Source organism: Neopelma chrysocephalum, unplaced genomic scaffold, assembly GCF_003984885.1.
Source record: "Neopelma chrysocephalum unplaced genomic scaffold, ASM398488v2 Primary Assembly neopelma1_63, whole genome shotgun sequence".
NCBI classification, from domain to species: Eukaryota; Metazoa; Chordata; class Aves; order Passeriformes; family Pipridae; genus Neopelma; species Neopelma chrysocephalum.
Genome location: NW_020897720.1, coordinates 9,153,327 through 9,177,172, shown reverse-complemented (window position 1 = coordinate 9,177,172; position 23,846 = coordinate 9,153,327). Strand labels below are relative to the sequence as shown.

Here is a 23,846-nt window from a genome sequence, read left to right as displayed (position 1 = left end):
TTTGTTACATCAAAAGTATATAGTTATTTTGTATAATTCATGCTTTCCATCAGTAAAGGACTGAGACTCCTCCAAGGGAGATACTCTCTTTTTACTGGAAAAATATCTTGCCTGCCTTTTCCGATTAATGAGAACATTCATATGCCAGCTTTTGTGACTGGAAGACTGATCTGATCCTACTTAACTATGTTAACTGAATGTAAAAATCTGGAGTGGGATAATGAAAGTAATTTGCAGTTTGTCGGCGGTTCCCTCCACATGTCTGATCAAAGATTAGTGGGGGAGCACAACTTAGCAACATCACAATAAAATTGTGGAATTTCTCATGAATGGGGCATTTCTGTAAGTTCAGACTTGGTTTTGTTTCAGATAAAAACAGTGCTGGCTCCTATAGCAGCTGCAGACTGAAATGGGTGGGTTTTTATCAGGGATCATAGAATCATAGACTGGTTTGAGTTGGAAGTGACCTTAAAGATTGTGTAGTTCCAACCCCCCGGCACCTTTCACTAGACCAGGTTTCTCCAAGCCCCATCCAACCTGACCTTGAACACTTCCAGGAACGGGGCATCCACAAGCTCTCCAGGCTGCCTGTTCTCACTCTGCAGTTCTGGGGCAGTCCTGGGGCTCTGAGCATGGGGAGTTACTCCATCAGCCCACCATGACCCTGGGCCTTTTTCACCCTTCAGGATGGCTGCTCACTAGAGCTGCCCAGAGTCAAGGAGGTCTGAGAAGCATCTTGGGAGCTCTGTGAAGGGTTCTCCAGGTTCCTTGACTGTGAAAGGAAAACCAGTTGGACAGTGACCACCGATTCACTAGTGGCACACTGAGTGTGAAGGGGTTTTTTTGCAAAATCATGCAAGTTTGGGCAACAGAACTGGTATACTTTTTTTTTTTTGGTCTCATTTTTCTGTTGGAAAATTCTGAGCCAACGCAAATTATAGCTCATGAGGGTTTTCTTGCATTAATATTTTGTGGCCTTTTACTTCACTCTGTAGCTGACTAGGATGGTCCCTGGCCTGCCTCCCTTCCTCTGTATTTCTGTGATGCACATCATCAGTGTGGAGGAAGCACGTTGCATTCAGGCTGGAGCATCTGCACTGTACAGCTCGCTGGAAACCTGGCCAATAATTTAATTTTATTATGTTACCCCCATCTCTGTTGTATCATGAAAGATGGGAATGGTGCGTTTTGTCATGATTAAAGTTGTTTTCCCCTCCATGTCCACACCTCCCATTACTTCTCATCCTTCACATTACTGCATGTTCATAGTACTCTGCGCTTTCAGTCTGGATCAGGCAACTGCTTGGCAGCACCAAGGGAGAGGGTGGCTTTGTTTTTGTCTTCTCCAAGAGCTGGAAGTGTGTGCTCCTACCTGTGCTGGAATTTATGGTGCACTCAGCAGTGCAGGAATTGGAAAAGTACAGGAACTCTATGTGCATACATAGCAGCATATTAAGGCAACTTGCCAACTTCTTACCATAGAGATTTGCCTCCAGTGAGCATTGACCAGCTGTACTTCCAAGACCATGATTTTCCAACCTGAGACCAGGCTCCTGCGCTCAGCTTGCTGTAATGATCTAGTCCTATTACGGTTACTGCTACTACTCAACTCAGCTGATGCTGTGGTTAATGCACAGAAATGTAGTACTGATTTTCTTCATGACTATTCTGCGTTACAATTTACGAGTTGAAATGAAAAAGTAATTGTAGCTGTCGTCTCCAGAGATAAAATCCCTTAAAAGCAGTAGAATTAGGTCTTGCTTCTGCCTGCAGATCAAACTACTGCAGCATCAGCCATTTCTATACCCATAAGTCATTCAGCAGCCACTTCAGTTGGCAGTCTGATTTTTCATGGTTAGCCTAGAAGAGGACAGGAACTGTGAAGGTCCACTTTTGTCCTTCATATCTGAATTCAAGAGAGGTAGAAAGTCTGCAAATGTGTACCAAGAAATGCAGGACTGGGGTCTGCCACCCTGACTCCTGTTGTGGGTGTCTCACAAGCTGCTCCACTTGTAGAGCCTTTGGGTGTGTATGTAACATAAACCACTTATGTGAGGTCCAGCAAAGTAATTAGTGGTAAATAAAGCGAATATTTTTGGTGGTTCTGATCTGTGTGGCCATGCTTGCTATGTGGATTTTTGGTAAAAAAGAGAGAAAAAAAAATGTATGTTTGTGTGTGTATGTATATAAAGGCAACTTTATATGGTATGATTTATATGATGGTAACTTTCGATACGCACAGTTTCACGTGCTGATTACTGAAATCTTCCTTCTTTCAAGCCCAAAAGCTAGTGTGTTACCCAGATAGGTGTAACCTGTTCATGGGTTCAGGATTTTTTGTGAAGATGGAATGGGATTTTGTGGTATTTTGAGCTGCCACAGGCTTTTTCCTGTATATCTCTTCTTTTTTTTCCCTGTGCTTTTTTTTTTTTGCATTCCTAGGCAAAGTTAGAGTGTGTTTGTGGCTGCTGAGTTAATCTTAGGAAGGCATCTCTGAGCTCAGTTTAAGGACACAAACCACATAGTCTGGGTGTACCTGACCAAGGGCGGTCAGATCCTGCCCTTTCCTCAATCCTCACCTGTTTAGTGCTGCTGTGCCTGGTTTTGCTTCACAGGCTGTGTTATCTGGCTGGGGGAAGGATGCTTTGACTGTTTTCTGATTTGCCAAGGATTAGGGATGAACATTCGAACTTCTCAGTGCTTCTCTGGGGCAGCACTGCTGCCAGGTGATCGTCTCCATTGCTTTCTTCTCACTTGGGTTTCTGCAGTGAGGCCCCCCCCATCTGTGTTCAGTGCCAGGATCTGACCTCTTGAAAACACTGAGCACATCTAGCAGTGACAGTGAGCTAGAAAACGCGGTGATGCTGAGCCCCCTGGGCCCAGAAAACCCCAGGACATTCACCTGTCTTGACGATTGCGCTGGAGGCAGAACACTGGGAACTGCTGTGTGTTGGGTGGACACTCCCCACTTCCCATCTGCTGTAAGCTCCTAAGCTTTGAATTCCTTGAGTAAGAGCCATTTTAATGTGCAAAGTATTAAGACTGAGGTGATGTCTCTGCTTCTAATATGAAAGTCCTGTTATTCTTCAGAAATGCTATTATGAATTAAAATATTCCCTATGGGAGAAGTACATTACTTACTTTTGTATTATGGTATTGGACTGGAATAAAAAGCAGCCAGGCTGTCATTCATTTCCTGGTCTAGGGACACTGTAAAAGTACTGTAAAGCAAGAATAACTTTGCACCACAGTTCTTGAATTCAACGATTGCCCTCTGAAGGTGCCACACATGATGGATTGTCACAGGCTTTCTGTCCTGCCTTGACATTTCATTCCTATCCAGTGTTGTCTTGTGTTCTGCTCTGAATCTGCCAAACAACTGACCCTAGAATTAAATGCCACACCTTTTTCTCTTCCCCTTTTTCTGAGCAGCGTCTTCTGCAGCTGAGGCTCTGAAATACTGGAGGACACCGTATCTTCCTCAGGGACACAGACAAGGGAGAGCTGGAGCCTCTGGGGGGCTCGGAAAGGAATTGCAGTTGGTGGTCGCCTGAGGAGCTTACCTTCACACCAATGTTGCTCTGAAACAAGTTGTGTCCAAAATTCAGGTTTGGTAAGGTATGTATTTTTTCCCCTGCTTTTTTATTTTTACCCTTTTCTGAATGACTACATATGTGGAAAACAGAACATTAGCAGCCTTTGTGTTTATTGCTGTGTACATGCCATACTTGCACTGCATCTGTAAATAACCTTTGCTATCCCTGAATTTGGAAAGTGTTCATCAGGATTGAAGTGTTTTTATAATCTTGGGCTTGAGGGGGTGCATGTTTATATTAAGTGCCCTATTGAACAAAATGCTTGCTGATGGGTGTGTGTTACTGTTGGTGGAGTATACTTGGTGATAGGCGTCCGTGTTTTGAAAGTCCTACTTGTTGTGTTTCACTAATGTCTGCAGTTCTGAGGGTCAGAGATGAAAAAATATAAAATAAAGTAGCCCATTTGTAATTCATCCCTGTGCTTTCCTTTGTGCTTTGTATATTCTTGTTGTTTGCCAAGGATGGAAATACCACTACCAACTTGTTGTATAACTGTATGCCCCCTTTTTTGTGGAGCACTTAAAATTTTTGCCAGTGTGGAGGTTCTCATATCCACACTGCCTTGGAACTGTAGCAAGGCAATATGCAACTATCTTTTAACAATAAATTGAAGGCCAGGACTTTGAGGATGTATTGTTGATGAAGATGGTGCTATATAAGCTCTTACAGTAATGTAGTCTCTGGTTCTACAGCTTCTGTTTTCTAGGTCAAGTTATTTCTGTGAAGGCAAAGTTTTCTGATTTAAAAAAAACAAATGTAAAGCAATGATTCCTAGATCTTAATAGAATGGTATCAGATGATACTATCCTTTTTCATTTAACACATGGGTATTGACTTCTCTTATATGACTGATCCAGCAGTATAATCTTGTTGAGAAAAGTACCGCAGCAATGTAACACCTGCACTTGGTGTTAGTGGAGTAGGGGGGAGAACAAGACTTTCTTAAAAGCCTCCAAGAAAACACAATGCATCCAAGTGAGTGTGCATTAGTTCTCCTGCTTTTCATCTGGTTGCACCAGTCATGTTACCTCTGGAAATTGTAGGCTCAAACTCTCACGCTTCAGCAGAGCTCTGACCGTCTCCAGCGATTGCAGGGAAAAGTTGGAGGGAATAGCTTAAATTGGGTGCTTAACTTTTAAATGTTGAGGGTCAAGAAAGGTCTGTTCCAACCACGGCATATGCTGTTAATTTGTACAGGCATTTCAGGAAAACAACACGGTTGTCAGGGAGAGGTTCCCATCATTAACCCACGGCACTGCTGGCTCCAGTTGTCTCTCTGCTCCAGCAGCACCTGTTTTCTAGAAGAGGAGGCTGTTAAATGTTGCTCTTGCCTTCGTTATCCTCTTCACTTTTGTTTATTTCCAAGCTACTCTTCCTGTGATTAAAACACTTAAAAGGGAAGGTCGTAGGAGAGGTATTTCATAATTAAGAGAGCTGCTTGACTGTTGCAGAGAAAAATCTTGCACTGCTCTAATGTAGAAATCACAGCAGTTTTGTTTATTCTTTGTTGGGGTTTGAGATTTTTAAGTTGAAATATGTAAATTTTCCTGGCAATGAGGGTGTGTGTTCTGCTGGATAACCAAGGGGTGCCCAGGCAGGTGAGGATCTTCTCCAGAGATGTTGGTTGTGGTGTGATTGTGGTGCTGCCCTTGCTTTGGACAGGATGATGGTTAGATGTGCTCACCACATCCTTTCCATCGGAGTCAGTCCAACTCTCAGTCTAAGGTTCACGTGTCAGTCTGCAGCATGAGGTTCTGTAGAAGTTTGCAGAACCTCACAGTTTCAGAGGACAAAGAGCATTATCTATACAATTGATTTACTGTTGTTTAGGCATTAAACACTATGTTGGACTTTGGTCATAGTTTTGCATTTAATTTGTGACCGTCAGATCTAAAAACTTGGTTCTTATTTAAGGGAAGCTCACATTTATGGTAACTTCATCTTTAAGGAAGAACATTGCAGATTGAAAAGGTTGTGTTTAAGTGTAAAGATTTGGCCAAACTGTTGTTCACTGAAGTAGCTGAGACCCTTTATTGATTCTCTTCATCTTGAGGACTCATGATTACCAGAATACTTGACTACCATCAACTTTATCTGTTCCCATGACACCCTTGTTAGACAGAAGTGCTACTTACTCCCATTGTATAAATGGTGAATAAGAAACAGAGTCAGTTCTAGGTCACTTTTAGGTGGTAATCATCTGTCTCTGATTTGCATGCAATCCAAGTGCAGAAGGTGCATCCAATACCCACAGCTGGAGGCACACAGATAGCCTTGGCTGAGCAGCTGAGTCTATAGTGCAAAGCACAAGATTTGGATGTGGATCTGTTTGAGGTCACTGCTCCAATCTAAGCCAGTGCTTTCCATGTGTCCTGCTCTCCCAAGTAGAGGGGTTTTTAATGAAGTGATTACAGGAACACCAAATGACATCAGGACTCAACGTTTGCTCCATATCTCTTCTGGAAACTGAAACATCTGTTCAAATAATGTGAACTGAACTCAGTTGCAGCAGAGTGTTTGCTCATGTGAGACAAGCAGAATCCCTTTTAGCAGCACTTATGCATTTGTGGTGATGGCAGTCTTATTGTATGAGGAATTATTTTAAATGGATCTTCAGATAACATGCAGAGTAATATTTTTTTCTGAAATTGCCCAGTTTTAGATTAGCAGAATCAGGTTAGTAAAATGCTCTGTTCTGCTGAAAAGACACATTTAATAAATATGTAAGAGAAAAATTTTAAGTAGCCATTAAACATAGTTAATAAAATTTATCTTGCAAGTAGAATTGGAAAAAACCTGTTCATTTATGTGTTTTATGGCTCTCGTAGCAATTAATTGTCTTCATTACATGAACATAAATCCTCAATGTAATTCACCTTTTTCCGATTAATTGCTGTGGGAATTTTCCCTTTGCATTGTTTAGACTGTAGTATTATTTCTTTTTTCTAAACGTTGAATCTCAGCATCACATTATTTCCAGATGTTCTGTAAGTCAGTTCCAGTTAACAAAATCTCTTTGCATTACAGGACAGTGCAGAGGTGATGTTGCGGATGTGATGCTCTGATCAGGTGAAGCAGAGACTTTTTTTCTGCTTGACCTATAGCAGAGCAGTGGACTGGTGTCCTTGTCTCACTTCCTGTATTATGTGGTCTGATAAAAAGTTATTATTTCTCTCTTCACATTTTTCTTGTTTCTTGTGTGATTTCGTTTATTAAATCAGAAACAAACACTGATTTTATATGCCTGTGGGTCAGGCTGTCAAAGTAAGACCTTGGTGCAACTTTTCAATGACTTGCTGAGGGGTGCAGGTCTACTGGTTGTACCTGAAAATGTGTCAGTAAAATTGTCCTCCAACATTATTGATGGAAAAGCTCAGTTGGAGCATCACAGGATGTCTGCTTGAATCCAAAAGTTAAAATCAAAGCTTTATTTTGTATAGAGACTTTATTCTTCTTGATTGAATTTTGCACACCAAACAGGGAAACAGGACAGCGTGCAGGATCACGTTTTACAGATGTTTTTTGATCAGTGAGCACGCTGAGCTTGTTTGCCTGAGTAACATTTATGGAAATGTTTTCTTGTGTTTCTCTGGACTATTTTGCCAGGATGATGAAATAAACACCCATTATGTTTGCATGTTTTGTTGCAAAATCAGCAGACTGGCTGTTAACGTATCAATTCCCTTGATGACACCACTTCTGCAACCCTATTCACTCAGCTTCTCCTGACAGGGCTTTTATTGAATCCATCAACCTGACACATATCAAAGCACAATTTCTGATAACAAATATCTTGTTGTAAAATGAATTAAAAAGGTGATAGCAGCTGCAGAACTGAGTTGAATTTCTGAAGGAAAATAAGAAACTCCAAAACTATAATGAAATTCTTAAGATATCAATCACAGACCAGTAATATAATAGTCTTTTACCTGTGCTCTCGAAGTACTGAGAAGTCAATGGGTTTACCCAAGTTGTACAAATGGCCTTGGCCCTGGGCTGTCAGCCTGTGGCTCTGCCTTCTGGACTCTGATGTTTGTAGTGGTGCTTCAGAGAGCTTGAGGAAGTAACATCATTTATTTTCTTCTGGAGACCTTTTGCCTGTGAGGACCAACAACCTCCTTGTAATTACTTTGCACTCTGGTCTTTGAGAGATTTGGAGACTGAGGAGTGGAAAATGCTGGCTCTGAGGGGAGCACACCTTCTTTCTCTCGGAAGAGAAAGCAGTTTGGAGCCCCTTGTCCTCTCCTGAGCTGCTGCTTGGCAGCCCATGGACCATGTGTTGGGCAGAGTCCAGTCGGGGTGGAAGAGGGCACATGTTTCTCTGGGCTGCAGATGTTTTGAAATTAGTTGGCTCAAAACCTTTGTCTGAGAACACATTTTTTCTGTCTCCTTGCAACCTTCTCCTATCTGTCTTACTCTCCTCATCCTGTTTTTCTATCCCCTTTGGGTTTGCATCTCTTGGATGACAGGCAGCTTCAGGCAGGGCTGCCTTTGCACTGGTGCTACTCTGGCTATGCCCAGGCTTGCTTACCTCTGATTTTTGGCCAGCACACACTGTAAAATGCTAGCTAATAATAATCTTGCTTTTTGCTCTGTGGCATGTCTGCTCTTTGGATAAGGATCCAGTGACAGTTTGCGGCCTCGCAGAGAGGAAGAGGAGGGCGGCCAACAGTTGATGTGGAAAATTAATTATGAACTGCCATCCTCCTGCCATGTAGTTAAGGCAGTTCTGCATTCCAAGCTTTACATCCAGCTGTGCAGAAAATAAAGGAGAATACTGCACTTCCTTCCTCAAATAGCGGGAATGTTGCCAGAACAAAGCTTAGTGGAGAATGTCTCATATGAGACTGATCACTCAGGATGCTCTAGAGCCTTTACTGCTCTGCCTGCAGCTGTGACACCACCCAGAGAGTAGTTTTTACCTTTTGTTGGACAAATATTAGCTTAATTGTGCATCCAAGCTGATAAAGACTCGTGTGTGTGATGGGGAAGTCACCCGTGTCCCACATGCAGTCAGAGAGCAACATTTTGTGTTTTAAAATGTAGAAGTAGTGGTGACTTGGTAATGTTCAGGTTCAGATGAGCTGCAGCTGGTTATATTTTCATCCTTCAGGATGACATATTTATTTCATAATGATCTTCAAAAACTGGCCTCTTGTGTGGTGGGGGGAGAGTTTGACAGGCACTGGGTAGTGCTGGGAATGAAATTACCTAAAGGAGCAGTTCTGTCCCTGGACAGCCCCTGTCTTAAGAATCACAGAAGTAATTGCTGGAAGCCCCAGCACTGTGTGTACTTCAGGAGCTGTTCTGGTCTGATAATTGAAGACTGGGTCCTACTAATTTGAGCTGAGCACTGCAGAGCCAGCACAGACCAATTTAAGTCCCAAAGATGCCCTTCCTTAGGGAACTCTCTGTAGGATGCATAAAAGAGCCTGAAAGAGGTCGGGTTTTGGAAAGCCCCGACAAATTTCTAAGTGACTATTTGGGACTGAGCTAAAGAAGTGAGCATTTGCTGTGACTTTTCTGATTGAAGCCTTTTCTTAGTCCAAAGGGTATTGAAGGCTGCGATGGAAAGAGCCTTGTAAAGCCACAACAGTAACAGGTGTGAAGTGTTGCAGAGATACTTTGCTCTGTAATAGTGTCTCTTGAGACCAGAAAAATCCTTTTGGCTCTTCAAGTTTCCAGTTAAGGTACCAAAAGTCTCCACTTCATAGGTTTTTATTATGAAATTTATTGTCACAGTTGCTGACTAATTTGTGGTTAACTGAGGGGTGATGCTCTAAGAAATACCTAGGATTTTGTAAAGGTCCAAACTTGTGCCTGGTGAAAGTCAAGGACTCAAATCATGATGGTGTGGCTTCTGTTTTCCTCTTCCTGAGCTCTACCTCCTGATCGACACAACTGCTGCTTTCTTTCTAGTGCTGTCATGCTGATTTTTTGCAGCTAGGGGACTGTATTTGGAAGCATAAACCTGTTGTACATGTTTAGATGTGATGCAAATAATTATGCATGTCTGATGAAGGGAAATTAAAACATACTGAAAGTGTTTGGAAATAAGAGAGAATGTGTGCAGCCAAGTGTTAGCTGCGAATGGAGAGTTCTTGTTGGCGTCGTTTAATGGGAACTCTCCTGCCTGTAGTTTCTGTGGTGAATATATAGAAAACAGCAAGAACTAGAAAGGCAGGGTCACTGGAGGTGAATGGGCAGGGAAATGGCTGCCTTTCACTTCTGGGAGAAAAGGGACAGTGAAGTGAGCAGCATTTTTGATGAAGTGAGCTCATTTCTGATGATGGGCTGACACCCCCCTCAGTCTTTGCCTCCAAGTTGGTGGGAAGGAGCTGGCAGAGACCCTGCTGGCACTGGCCTCCTCTAAGGAAGGTCTCATTCCTTCACCACAGCAAATGCCATCTGGTGTTTTCTCCTGACTGGCCAGTTGATAACATGGAGAATTTTTTATTTTTTATTTTTTCTCTCTCTACTATATGGGGTAAGTAGAGCTCCATTTATATCTTGCCAGACAAGCTCGGTGCTTTTGGCATTAGTGGCCAGATGCCTTTTCATCCACCTGTGGAAGTAGCCCCTTACCTTTGTAGAGATTCCCCTCTTCCTTTCTTCACAATGCTGTTGTGCTTTCCAATCTCAGTGTTGTGAGGGAAGGAACACTTTGGTTTTGCATTTGATGTGCTACAAAGACTTGGACTGGGGGAACCCCCGAGCTGATGTGTGCTCAGTCTGGGTTGTGATGATACCATCACCTGCACAGAACCAAAGCATTCTCAGTAAGGACTGTAAAAGGCAACGTGAAGCTTGGGACTGTTCCATTTCCCTGGCAGATCTCATGCCTCTGTCAGGTACTGGAGGTTCCCAGCTTCTCCCCTTCTGCCCAGTGATACTCTGGTGGGTCTGTGCCAGCATGCTGGGGTGGAGGAAATATAAATAAAGAGAATTCAGGAAGTTTTTTACAGACCTTTTGCATTTTATGTATCAAATTGGGTGCTGACTGCCACTGCAGCTGATGGGTAACACCTTCCAAAGTGTTACCGAGTTTATGACTGCAGTAGGGGGGTTGTAAGTCTTTCTCTGCACTTTTGTCCTACCCCCAAGGGTGACAACAAAACACAGAGGATCACTGAAAGCTTCCCCAGAATGCTCTTTAAAGAAAAATGTGGCAAAACAACAACAAAAAAAGTCTTTCTCCTTGTTGGCAACCTCTCATTGGCTTGGGAGCACGGGAAAGGGGGTTGGGCAGCCCTGCACCCTGCTTGCTTTCTCTCTGGGAGGAATTTCTAGTTGTTAATGATTAATTCAAACGTTTCTTGTCATGAGTACAGTGTGCACAGAGTGATAAATCTGTGGTGGGTTAGAGGTGGAGGTTGCTCAGTGCTGACAATTAGTTTGAGCCACAGGCTTTGCTTTCATTGGCATTTTCACAGCATTAACCTGGACCTTGTCAATTAAAATCCAGACACATTTTGATGAGGGACATCTTCTTCTAATGATAATTGTAATAATATCACTTTTCTTCATTTAAAACCTGTCAAACAGGCATGTTTCCTGGAAAATAACTGACCAGTTTTCGCATTGCCTAAATAACTAGGAAGTATCTTTCAGTTTTTTGAGCTGACATTTCATCACCAATGACTAAAAGCATATGAGGCCAGAGCTGTTAATCTTCGAACACTTACCAACTTCAGTCAAGGTAATTTGACTTTATCTGCTAAAATAAGCAGGTTTATTAGCCTTCACTTTGGAGGCTAATAAACATTTGATAATTGCCTGAAGTCGTTGATGGGGATTTATACTATTAAGCTCTTCTCTGTTTGACAGCATAGCTCCAGAGCATGTCCTAGGCAGTGATCCATTTCTGCAGCTCACCTGTTCATTAGGTGGAGGAGGAAGCCTTGTGTAAAGGTTGATTAAGGAACTTGTCTGAGATGCACAAGAAGTCTTCAGTAGAATAAAGCCCAGAAACCCTGTGTCTGATCTCGTATATATACTGCAGTGGGGTTTTTTATGTGTTTATGTGTCTCTAAATACTCCATTTAGAATCTCTTTCAGGCCAAAAAAATGAGTATTTAATAGTTGGAATGGGAGCGATATATCAGGTATCAACTGGAAAGCCATTGGGGCTTTATTTTGGCATGGCATGAAAAATAACAAAGTGAAAATCCTGTTTAGCTTTGCATGGAAAAGTACTTTTTATTTTTCTGAGTGAGGAGCAAAAAAGCTGTACCAAGTAAGACTATCGAGATTCTGCAGTATGTTTGATCTGAGCTTACCTATGTGGGTGGAAAACACTGCACTTTTTATTTAAATATTCCCTGGATCACTGGGCTTCAGTCAGGTCACATATATTTGTTTCCTTTATTTGTCATCTCTTTCTTTAAAAATAGGTTCTTCAAGTGGTCAGCCCTTGTGTATTTAAAAACCTCATCAGTATTACAGACTTGCTTCTCCTCTGGTCCCTCTCTGAGAGCTGTAGAAGGAACTCTGATTAATTACGAGCACCTCTAGATGATGCCATAATGTAAATAACAATAACCCACCTTATTTCTATAACAACTGGAATAATGTCATCAGTTGTTCACAGTTCAAAATTCAAGGCATAGCATGGACTCTGAGTAGGAAATCCAGGCACCAAATATTGCATTGAAAAAGGGCTGAGAAATGATAACTGAGAAGTAAATGGGCTCGGGCTGCTCCGACTGTATTCCAGAAGTTTATAGTTGTGCTTTTAGTAAATGCAAAGAGTAATCCACCTCTACTCTGGTAGGGCTCTTCTTTTCCCTTTCCAGTGTGAACTGGCAAGCCTGTAATCTGCATTCTGGTGCATATAGAAATTGCACTTAAAACAGCATAGCTTGAAGGCTGGGAATACTATCAGACAGTTTTCCAGCGAGCCTTTATCAACCAAGCTGTGTATCTGACTGCTCTCATTTTTTTTAAGAGTGCATTTATGAGCATTAGGGGTGATCAATAAAACTTGACCTACCTTTGCAAGCTAAATGGGCCTGATTTGAAACTACCAGACTTAAAGAGATTAAGATTTGCTAACAGTGATTTAAGGACAAGTGAGATCCATTTACATGCCATTTCTTTTCCACTTTTGAGGTTTGAATTGCATCGGAAAATCTGTCATATTGCATGTTGAAGCATGGCAGTTAACACATTATTTAGCATGTCTTTGTGAAGGAGCTGCCTTCATACCCTGGATTTCATTATACCTTACTGAACACGTAATTAATAGACGTGGAACAAGTCTAACTATGCGGAGTGAAACATCCATGAACTTGGACTCTGAACAGTATTTTCTAGTTGTTACTTTTGGTCTTTAGGGGGAAAAAGGAATGTACAATAAAAAAAAAAAACAAACAAAGGGACACTAAAGAACAATTAAAAAATATATCTGTTGTTTAACCCTTTGAGGATGGTGTGGAAGTGGAGGCTGGAAGAGCAACACTTCCCCACAATGCAGGTCTGTCTGAGTGCAAGGAAGGGCCAGATTGATGCTGTAGAGTAGTTTTTTATTTCCCCATCTCATCGCTTTTAAGCATTCAATTTAAGAACCTGAAAACCACGTGGAATGGTCTTGCATCAAGAAAGGCAGGTTTGGTTATACAACTACCTGAAAGGAGGTTGTAGCCAGGTGGGGGTTGATCTCTTCTCCCAGGCAACTGTCAGTAAATCAAGAGGTCATGGTCTTAAGCTCTGCCAGGGGAGGTTTAGGTTAGATATTAGGAAGAAATTCTTTCCAGAGAGGGTAATCAGGCATAGGAATGGGCTTCCCAGGGAAGTGGTGGATTCTCCATCCCTGGAGGTTTTTAAGATGAGACTGGATGTGGCACTTAGTGCCATGGTCTGGGAACCATGGTGGTAGTGGATCAAGGTTGGACTTGATGATCTCAGAGGTTCCTTCCAACCTGGCTGATTCTATTGTTCTATGATTGCCTTAAAGTTAGTCTGAGAGGTCTTATAATAAGTAGATCATTGAGTCAAATGTAATGAAATAAACCTTCTGGCAGGAATGCTCTATCCTGCAGATGGTATCTCTGTTACAAAAAACTTGTTTAGGACATTTTAAATATTTTTATGGGGTTCATTTGTCCAGCTATCTATCTGTTGGGCTGGTTTTGATTCCTGTAGTAGGTATGTAGTGTGGTGCCTCTGGAGATTCCAGCGGAGACTGGGCACCGTATGTGCATTTATGGATGACATGTCCGTGTTTCACAAGATAATTATGTACCAGCTGCTCTTCCTCTCCTCTGCATGGTTCATATCTAGAGCAAGAGGTGTGTGGACTCGATAAAAACCATCAGAAGGCACTGTTGCTCAGGTATTGATGGAGTTTGTGTGTGTTAATTTTGACTAAGCTTGTGTGCATGCATGCTCATCCTCTGTTGGACTAGTTATTAATAAATATTATTACTAGTGAGCCATTTTGTTCACAAATGGTTTTATCTGTCTCTATGACCCTAGTTTGAGAACCTGCTATGCTCAGTGCTGGAGAGCGAGGTCATACATGACAGTCCTTGGCCCAAAGAGCTTTTCTGTTAAAAATCTAAGTATAGTGGGAGAACGAGACATGATTGCCAGCAAGTGTGGAGGCAGCAGATGGAGCACAGCGGTGGAGATGAAGGATGTGCAGAGCTTCATGTGTTTTGGGGCATTGATGATCAAAACTCCTCTTTGTTGTGGTGCCTGTACAAGGCTCACAGCAATCAGGGATTTGGTTTGCTGAGACTAACTCCTGCCTTGTTAACTACTACTTCTTGATTATTTCTGTCTATATCCATCTGCTACCTCTTTGCTGTTAGAGCTGCAAATTCCTTAGGGTTCAGACAGCTTTTTCTTTTACTGTTTGTGCAGTACCGAATTCAGTGGAGTTCTGGCCCAGAGTTAATGCTGGTAGCTGTTAGCAGTGGCATTTACACATGAAAATAAGGCATTAGGAAAACAATTATTTTCACGTTCTGATTATCTTTATTTGCATTGCAACATCCTCTGAATCTTTGAAACTGAAAAAATTATTTAAATTAAAATACATGATTAAAATGATTATTATAATGTTCTCTACCACAAATAGTTCCATTCAGGAAATGCAATTTGTTTTTGGTGTGTGGTTGCTTATATAAACATCTGCATTTGTCTGGCAGATAGATTTTATCCTACAGCCTCTGGCTGTTGCTTTCCTAGGTGCTTATTCATGTTTAATATAGCCCTCCCATATATTTGCATACATAAATACACACTTTTTTTTTTTAACACCTGTTTGCATCTTTTAATTATAGATTGACCCTGAGGCTGTTGGCTTTGGGGTTTGTGCAGCCGCAGGTAGCTGGATGTTCCATATTGTTCTTCTTTCCTAAGACCCGAGCCTGCTTCACACTGACCTGCCAGCTGAAGTTTCCCCTTCTGGCACCACGCCACAGCTAAGTGCCTTTCAGCGAGTTCTCGGCTATAATCCTGAGCTGATTTCTGGGATGCAATTCACTGCTCCGGTTATCATATCAAAAGGGGAGTGATTTACATTTCCTGCACGTCTCTGTGTTGCCAGCCTCGGAGAGCGCTGCAGAGAGAAAGTTAATGTAATTTGATAAAATAACAAAAATGAGCCTATTTACAGTGTTGCGCCCTACGCTGTGGAGAAATTTGATACAGACGCAAAGTTGGCACTAAGTACAAATTTAGGCTGTGAACAGAGATTAATTTTGGGGCTTTATTTGGCTCCCAGGGAAAAAATAGGAAGATTGTCCCTAAAGGCTGAATGTGTGGAGAGCTGTATATCCACCTTTGTGCGCCACAAAATATATCTTTATCTTGATTTCTTATTGTGTTGCCCCTTAAAGTCTCTCTCCTCCCGATACTCATCAGGAGTAGTGTCTGCATAACACATTATCTTTGGTTTTTATCTGACCCCCCTCAGCCCTCCACAGTTTCCTCGCCGAAAAGGCATTGAGCAGTCACACCAGCATCATTTGTACAAAGTGAAACACTTTATGTTGAGATATTTTAAGCACGTTCATACGGGAAATGCCACAGGACTGGCAGGGCTGCAGTGTTTGCTGCTGATGCGCTTTCAGCTGCCGGTATTTGTATGCAGGAGCAGAGGCGGTGGTGGCTTCGCATTCATTTCCTGTGTATCAATTACTTATTAGTAATCCACAAGCCCAATTAAGGAACTGGAGGTGGAATGTAATGCTGAGAGTGTGGCTGTGCTTCTCTCAGTTTGGGGAGGGAAGGGATGTATCTGGTGCAGGTGACCGAACTGGTGGTGTTACTTATCTCTGAGACAGATTCCTGCAGTCTGGTCTAACTTTGGCCTAATTTCCTATTTTTTATGAGCATTTTTTCTTGGGCGTGTTGACTATGCTGCAATGAGAGGTTGTGTTAAAGGGACACTCAATGAAAACAGAGTGGGCAGAGTGCTTTTGGATGTACTGCACCTTGTCTTCCTCTTCTGATACTCTGTACTTGCAACTGCAAGTGGAAAAGTATATACCAGTTTTATAAGCCTTCCAGCACTGGCAGCAGCTCCTCTACTACAGGGTTTGTAGTCCCAGGTCAGGTTTTTTTAGGAATTCGTGAGTAGAGATCACCAAAATTCACCTTCAGGCTCTTCAGGAACAGGGTATGCTTTCCCTCCTATTTCACTTTCCTTTTCTTCCTCCCATCTCAGCAAAGAAATATCTTTGTTCATGCCTACATTTTACCTGGCTTTAAAAGCTTTGAAGCTCTGTGTAGTTCTCCCTTAACTTGAGCAAATCTTTTAAAAGCAGATCATAAAGGCTGACCACAGCAGGAAAATATCACTGTCTCACCTTGATTAGTTTGTGTGCCTGACCTCCTCTTCCTCCTAACTTTGACTACTGCTTCTTGTCACCTTTGATTTCATCTTTTTCTTTTCTGTTTTCCCCCCTTTCCCTGTACTGTCTATGAAGATTTGCACTGCCCGATATTATCACCTCACCATGCTGTTTGAATCTTAATGCAAGTGCCCTGGGACGAGATTACACTCACCCTTCAAACTGATACGTCTCTTTTAATGTATGATGTCCAAAGAGATGACTGTTTCTGGATCCTGGAAATTAAAACCAACATGTGCATATGTTACTTTATCCAGAAAAAATGTAAACTTAAGTGGAAATCAGACCACAGCATGGGTGCATACAACAGGTCAGGGCACCTGCATAACTTATCCCTGATGAAAAGGGAAACTCTGCATCTTTCTGTCCCTCTCACTCTGATTTTCCCTATTCTATTTTTTTAAGAACTGATTTCCTTAGGGAGTTGTTAATGTTCAGGGCTTCTTACCCTGACATTTTGGACAATGATGTGACAACACAAGTGCATCTATTACTCTTCTGCTGGAAGCTGACTAAAGCTAAGGACTTGATGGATAATGGCCACATTTTCCAGCAGCGCCTCATGTATATGTGAGAAGAATGACTGAGTGACCTGCATATAAAACCAAACTCTGTCAGGCACGAAGTCTGAGCACAGAACCAGGAGAGAAGACTGAGAACATGAGCTTTTCACCGTGAGGTCCTTATTTTGCTGCCCTTCTCTCTGTTGGTGGCAATCTGGTGCTTTCTGTGTGGCAGCAGGGCAGGTTGTGGTGTGGGAACGTATAATGTCCTTCATGGGAAGGGAAGACAAACAGCAGCAGGCTTGTATGGCATGGGGAGCTTTGAGAGAAGGAGACTGCACACCTGAAAACAGCATCACTTCACCTTTGGCTGCCAAAGAAAGCTGATTCTCCTCTGCCTTGAGTAGTCAATTTACACCTGTGCAAATTGAATGTAAAACAACACTGGCTGAGAGCTTACATTTGATGCTGCTGTGGGGGCCCTTCAGGAAGAAGGGGAGAGAGCTGGCTGGGCCTCTAGATCTGGAAGTCAGAGGCCATTTGAATGTCATGTCCCACCAGGGTGCTCTGCCCTGGCAGGTAAGGTGTGCTGGTAGGATTCTGTGTGTTTGGTGCCTTGCCGGGTGCTGTAGACCTTTTGCTGAAGCTGATACTGCTCTGCTTTATGTTCCACAGCATAGACTTGCTAAAGCTGAATTTGAACTCACACAGCTGAGAGGGGTGGGGAGGAAAGGGGGTTACAGTGGGGCAGGGCTGGGGTCCTCTCCCCTCTCAGTTCCCCAGTACATTGCTAAAGCACGATCCCCCTGACCTCTAACTCACGTGTTCTTCCATTTCCTCTCTCTGCAAGAACACGATAAGAGATGAAATGATTCAAATAGCTTGCATAGAACTGGAGAAGGGAAAGTGTAAGGAGGAGGGTAAGATCAACCACGTTTTGCACCAGGAGCAGAAAAGTGTGCAGGGAGAGGATGGATGGCAGTTCTGCCCTCAGCTGTATCGTTCCCATGAGCAGCACGTCAGGAGCCTGTGGCAGGTTGGGAGTCCCCAAATCTTTCCTCTGCTGAACTGCTCTGGGAAATGATGAAAATAAGTATTTTTTTACAGCTTTCTTTAATGAATATTAGATGGGCTTTTAGGCTCAGAGAGTAGTTTACAGGTGAGATTTCTGTGACATAGTGAAGTCCATTTCATTCTTGATGATGTAGCAGCCCAAGGTACAGTGTTGCATTAGGAGAAGGCTGTACTCCAAACAGACCTTGAATGTTCATTTTTCACAGAGGACATGCTCATAAGTGTTTGTGAACAAACAGAGAGTTGCAGTGTGCCAACAAAAGAAAGTAACAGAGTGGAAAAACTAATCCCAGGGTATCTGTTATGGAACATATTTTTCTGTGAAAAATTCACTGGCTTCTCTGCTTCAGATTTTCCATCTTTCCAGGGGTACTCCCTCAGTCTTACCTGGGATTTGGGGAAGACCAGTGCCCTCTGTAGCACTTCCTGCTGTCATATTTTTTCTTCAGTTTTTATAAGACAGCAATGTCTGCAAAACTTCCTTTTCTCTACCTAATGTAGATTATAATTGCAATAACATTTACTTCAAGTGAAATAGGGTGCTGTAGCTGTGATTGGCATCTGCAAATAATCAAAGAACATGAAAAAATCACAAATGGGTTCAAAGAACAGGGAAAAAAATCACAATAATATTCTCCAAAGAAATGATGATGTCCCGTGTATGTTATTATAGAACACAAGAAACTTGGGGCTGTAAGAGGGAGGTTGATGAATGTCCTCACTGTTGCAGCATTAAAACCTAATTGCCTCTGGGTTTCTTGATTATCTCCAACACAGCTGTCATGTTGCCCCTTTGAAAAAATGAACTGACATCACATGCACAGACTTCAAAAGGTCTGGTTGTTGGGGTATTTTTCTGGAAAGAGACAAAATTATTTTCAAGCAGTTTCTGGTGTGTTTTCTGAACTTGTTGGAATATTGCACTGAACTGGGGACCTGTTGCTTCTGTATCCCAAGTTAAGTGATTACTCAGGTTTCCTGTCAGACTTGGGCATTACCACATCAGGACTCCTGCCAGTATTTTGTACTTGCTGCCTTCATATGTAAGAATATTATTTATTAGTGTGGCTGGAGAAGGGATTCTGTGTTCCCAGGATGTAATTCTCCCTCTCACTGCAGGAAAGGTGTCCTTGGAGCCCTCACTGCCTCCTGTTGTGCCCCCTGTAAAATGGGAGCAGTGGTGTTGTTCTTTCATATTGTATGTGCCGAGTTCTGCATCCTGGAACAATGTGTTGCCGCTGTTCAAAATGGGCCCATTTTCCAAGAAAATAAAGAAAGTAGTACAGGAATAGTAAAAATAGATTATTTTCTGAGCTTTTAACAAGTACAGACTCACTTTCCAAATAACCGAATATAGTTCTCCCTTTAATTGGAGGTGTTTTGAACTTATCTTGGTCCTCAGAATAGCCACTGATTGATAAGGAGGATTTTCAGGACATTAATCACCCAGTTCCCTGTGGCTTTTGGTAAGAGTTCAGCGGCTGATTTCTCTTTGTGGCTTTACTATTAACCTTTCCTTGACTTCATCTCCCGAGCAGACACATGTGCTACACTTGCAACCCCTGCGTGGTGGCTGTGGATAGCCCCAGCTATGGCACCCCTGTGGTATTAAAGCTCAGTGAACCATTCTGGGCTGATCAGGACTGTTACACTTGAGGTTTTTTAGTGGCCGAGGGGGAAAAATGGCTCAATTTTAGGTTCAGTTGTCATTCTACACAACAGAGTTGAAATGAGATTTTTACGATGAGCAAAACGGATGTAAAAGTGAACACTTCAGAACTTTGGAAAAGCTTCAAAAGGCTGAGTATTTGGTCAAATACTTTCTGGATCATCTTGCTGCTTAGCATATTAGGAGGTATGGCTGGCAGGAGTCAGTTGAGGGCAGGATGAGAGTTAGTGTTGTTGCAGGACTTTAACCTCACAGTCTGGTCCAGGGCTGGTGGAGATGAGGGGATGTGCAGAAAGCACAAGGTCTCATCTGGATCTGTACTCACCCAGCTTTTGGAGCCTGCTGGGCACAGCCTGAGCATTGTTTTGTACCCTGGTGCAGATGGCAAAGATTAGTAGAGATTTGTTTAGTTTGAAAACAAATCTTCCTCTCTCCTCCAAATAATTTATGTTTATTTTTGAAGGGGAAAAAGCAATCAATGAGCTAAAAACAGTGTAGTGATGACAAGTTGGTGATGCCTAGCCTATTCCAGAAGGCTTCCTTGTGTGTAGTACAAAGTGTTTCTGTTTGTGCAAATGAATTACTAAAAAAGAAAACAGCTCATAGTCTTTTAGAAGCCATGCTGAGACTGAAAAAGCCAAAGAGGGAAGGAGGAAAATACTCCAAAATGGCTGAAATGGTGCATGGTGTCACCCTGGGGGGACTCAGTCACTTGCAGGGGATCAGAAGAGGGGTTTGCTTGGGGATCAGAATTGGTCTTCAACCAACTAGCCCACCTTCATTGAAGCTGGAAGGTTGGAAGGAAATCTTCCTATTTTTTCTGAAGAGGAAGAGGGAATTGGTCACTGTTGGAATGAGCAACCCCCTGCATGAGTCTTGCAGGTGCATATGCAGGGGGAGAGGGAGTGTGAAATGCAGCAGGGCGCCAGCTGGCAGACGTGGTGATAGTCCTGTAAATGGAAATGTTTGCAAGTGAGAAAAGATGAATGTGTGTATGTGCTTGTAGGATCCTTGTTATCGTGTTATCTTGGGTCTTTAGGGACAAAATAGCCACTCATGCATGCAGAGTAAACAGACACACAGTATGTATAAATAATGTGTGGAAGAGCAGCTTCTGAATACAATTTCCATCATTATTTAAAAACCGGCTACTTAGGCAAATTATTATAATTCCAGTGACACTAACTAATGCACCAGTAATTAGGATGGGAAATGGGAATATATTTCATGGAAATGGTCTTGATATTTCACCCATCCAATTGTACAGTAGTCTTCTTGAAGAATAAGCTTTTATTTGCCTAGTTTTTTGGAAGGCTGTAATTTAGCTGATTTAAAACAAATAATCAAGAAAATTACCCTGGAGACCTCCATGTTGGGTTGAGAGCACCAAGTTAAGAATAATATAATTAGTAGTGCTTTTGCTGCCTTTACTGTATCTTGTCTTAATGTGGCTGATTATAATAATTCTAATAGTTATAATAATTCTATCCTTTCTTGGCATCACTGGCATCCCATGAGCTCAGTCCTTCTCCAGGTTCAGTGAAGCCACATGGCTGCTGTTTTACCATACGTGCTTTTGCTGCTCCCTTTGGGGAGCTCTTCTCTAGCATTTCATTCTTTCAGAACTGTTTCCATAACTAACAGAAATTTGAATGTGTTTACTAGAGCACAAGTCTGCTGAGGAGCAGCTGGGGGAACTGGGGGTGTTTATCCTGGAGGCTGAGGTTGGGGGGTCGGTCCGTTCTAGATAACAAGCGATAGGATGAGAGAAAAGGGCCTCAAGTTACATGATGGGAGATTCAGGATGGAAATTAGGAAGAATTTGTTCACCAAAAGCATTGTCAAGCACTGGAACAGGCTGCCCAGTCACCATCCCTGGGGGTATCTAAAAGATGTGTGGGTGTGGCACTTGGGGACATGGTTTAACGGTGGACTTGGCAGTGCTGGGTAGACAGTTGGACTTGATGATCTTAAAGGTCTTTTTCAACCCAAAAGATTCTATGATTCCAAGGTGTAGGCATGCTCTTCCTGGATGGCAAAGAGACATTATTTATTGGTTGGTTTTTGAGAGTCTAAACTGTAGAGAAAGGTCTGTGTGCTTGTGGTTATAGCCTTTGTAAATGAAGCATGCTGGAGAAATACATTGTTTTGAGAGAAAAAAAAGAGAAAATAATGTTTCTACCTTGTCTGACAAGTGCTGGCAACACACTTACCATTGTTTAGGTAATTAAAAATTATACGGAAGCAATAATCCCACTTATTTCTCATCAAAATAGCCCTTTTGGCCTTATGCTTTTGAGCATGTTAGAACAACATTAGGGAAATGCTTTAAATTGCACTTGTGAAAACACTGAGGAGCTGCAGCTTTGATGTCAAGTCTCCTCTGGCATCCAGCACCAGGGTTGTCCCGCATAGCCTGGAATACTTACCTTCTAAGTAAATACAATTTGCCAAAATAACAATGAAGGTGTGCTGGGAGAAACAGTTGGTGAGTCCAACGTGAGATGAGGAGCTGAGTTCCCAATGCTGGGAGCTTTAAACCTCTCCCCTTCTGATCTGCCAACCCTGTGACTCATATGTTTTATCTACTCCTAAACATGCCATAGGGATCAGCTTCTCTGTACAGGAAAATGTGCTTTTTAATACCAGCTTCAGTATTTTGCACAGAACCTGGTGATCAAGTGAGTTTGTTCCTTGGCTTTGCTCTCTATGGGGAGTAGTTTAAGATCATCAGATGTATTTCAGTCGAAGCCCAAAACAAGTTTAAATATCTGTTTTGGAGGAGAAAGGCAAATGCAATTCCTACCTTACATTGTGTGCCCCTATTGAGGCAGGTCACTTCCAGTGAAAAACTCTCTCACTAACCTTCAAAAATGGGTTTTTCTGTAACTCTAGTTCTGCTGAAGGGTAGAGCTGTGTACAGTAATTGAATCGGTGGTGCATGCAGACTGAAATTTGGCAGGATGAAATTATGGGGCTGTAATAGATTGTCTCTGTTTTCCTTTCTCTTCCCTCTCTTGTATCTTTTTCCTCTTTTCCTTCTTTTATTTCTTGGTGTTGGAATTGGTATCTGAAAACAGAGTGGTTTAGTGAGGAAAACTGAAATTGTGATCAAGGAAAATCTGGACTTTTAATCTATTTTGAATTTTTTACATCTTGATGCCCTGGTCATCTCTGCTGGCTGAATTAGGATGAAGCAACCTGTCTCAGTCAGTTTTTCTTTACTTCAAAGTGTGGGAATGTGTCCTACGTCTTTACACCTATAACATGAATTACTTCAGATGAGTTATTCCCCTTGCTGGAATATCTGGGAAAAGTACCATTGAACAAAACTGTGCTTTCCTTTTTATTTTGGTTGTTTGTTCCTTTTTCTTTTGGCTGTTCTCTCATGTCTTTCCAAAGTCACAACTCAAAAGCTTACCTTAGCAGTGCCATACAAGACCTAGGCTGACTGGTTTCCAGGAAGCCCAGAATTAAATCCCCATTTATTTAGCAACTGCTAAAACAACAGAAACTGCTTTCCAAACAGCAGATCAGTTATGGATGTTGGGACAAGGATTTGTCTGGGTGAAATAACAGTCACATCTCAGACAACCTAGTGCCTCAAACAGAGCAGAGCCCAGTGAGAAAGCCCTCTGGAGAGGATTGTTGGGGGAGCTGTGGCCAGAGCACATGGCTTAGGATTGCAAGCAAAGCAACAGGTTTCTGATTAATACTTTTTCTATTTTTAGAAAAAAAATACTATGCTTTATTTGGAGGGAAGGTGACTGCACCAAAAAAAAAATATGCTGTGATCAAATTCTCTTCATACAGCAAATAACCCATAAAAGCCCTGAATAGTCATGTAAAAAGGAGAAAACAACTGTGGTTGTTTGTTCCTTGATGATACTTGCTGAGCTGCATCCCGCCTGACACTTTGGCTTGTCAAAGTCTCCACTTGCATCTCCCTGAACTCTTTCATGTCCAGGCTCTGAGGGCTGTCCTACATCAGTCCCTTTGGCCATCCGTCCGCTTGCCATTGCACTGCATTGATCCAGCCTTTCCAGGGCTGTTCTTTGCTGGCAATAAATCCCAGTGTACAAACCAGAAAGGTTTACACAGGGCCTACTTTCAATTCTGGTATGAAAAGCAAATTCAACCG

At 42.3% G+C, this 23,846-nt stretch overlaps 1 protein-coding gene across 5 annotated transcripts in view; it reads left to right on the top strand.

Annotated features, from left to right (window-relative positions):
* Window positions 1-23,846, top strand: part of SGCD (sarcoglycan delta) — a 314,527-nt gene that overhangs the window by 111,137 nt on the left and 179,544 nt on the right. For all 5 annotated transcript variants that reach the window (XM_027682409.1, XM_027682411.1, XM_027682413.1 and 2 more), the window contains exon 2: window positions 3,433-3,618. The gene's annotated coding sequence lies outside the window, so the exon portion shown is untranslated. The remainder of the gene's footprint in view (window positions 1-3,432; window positions 3,619-23,846) is intronic.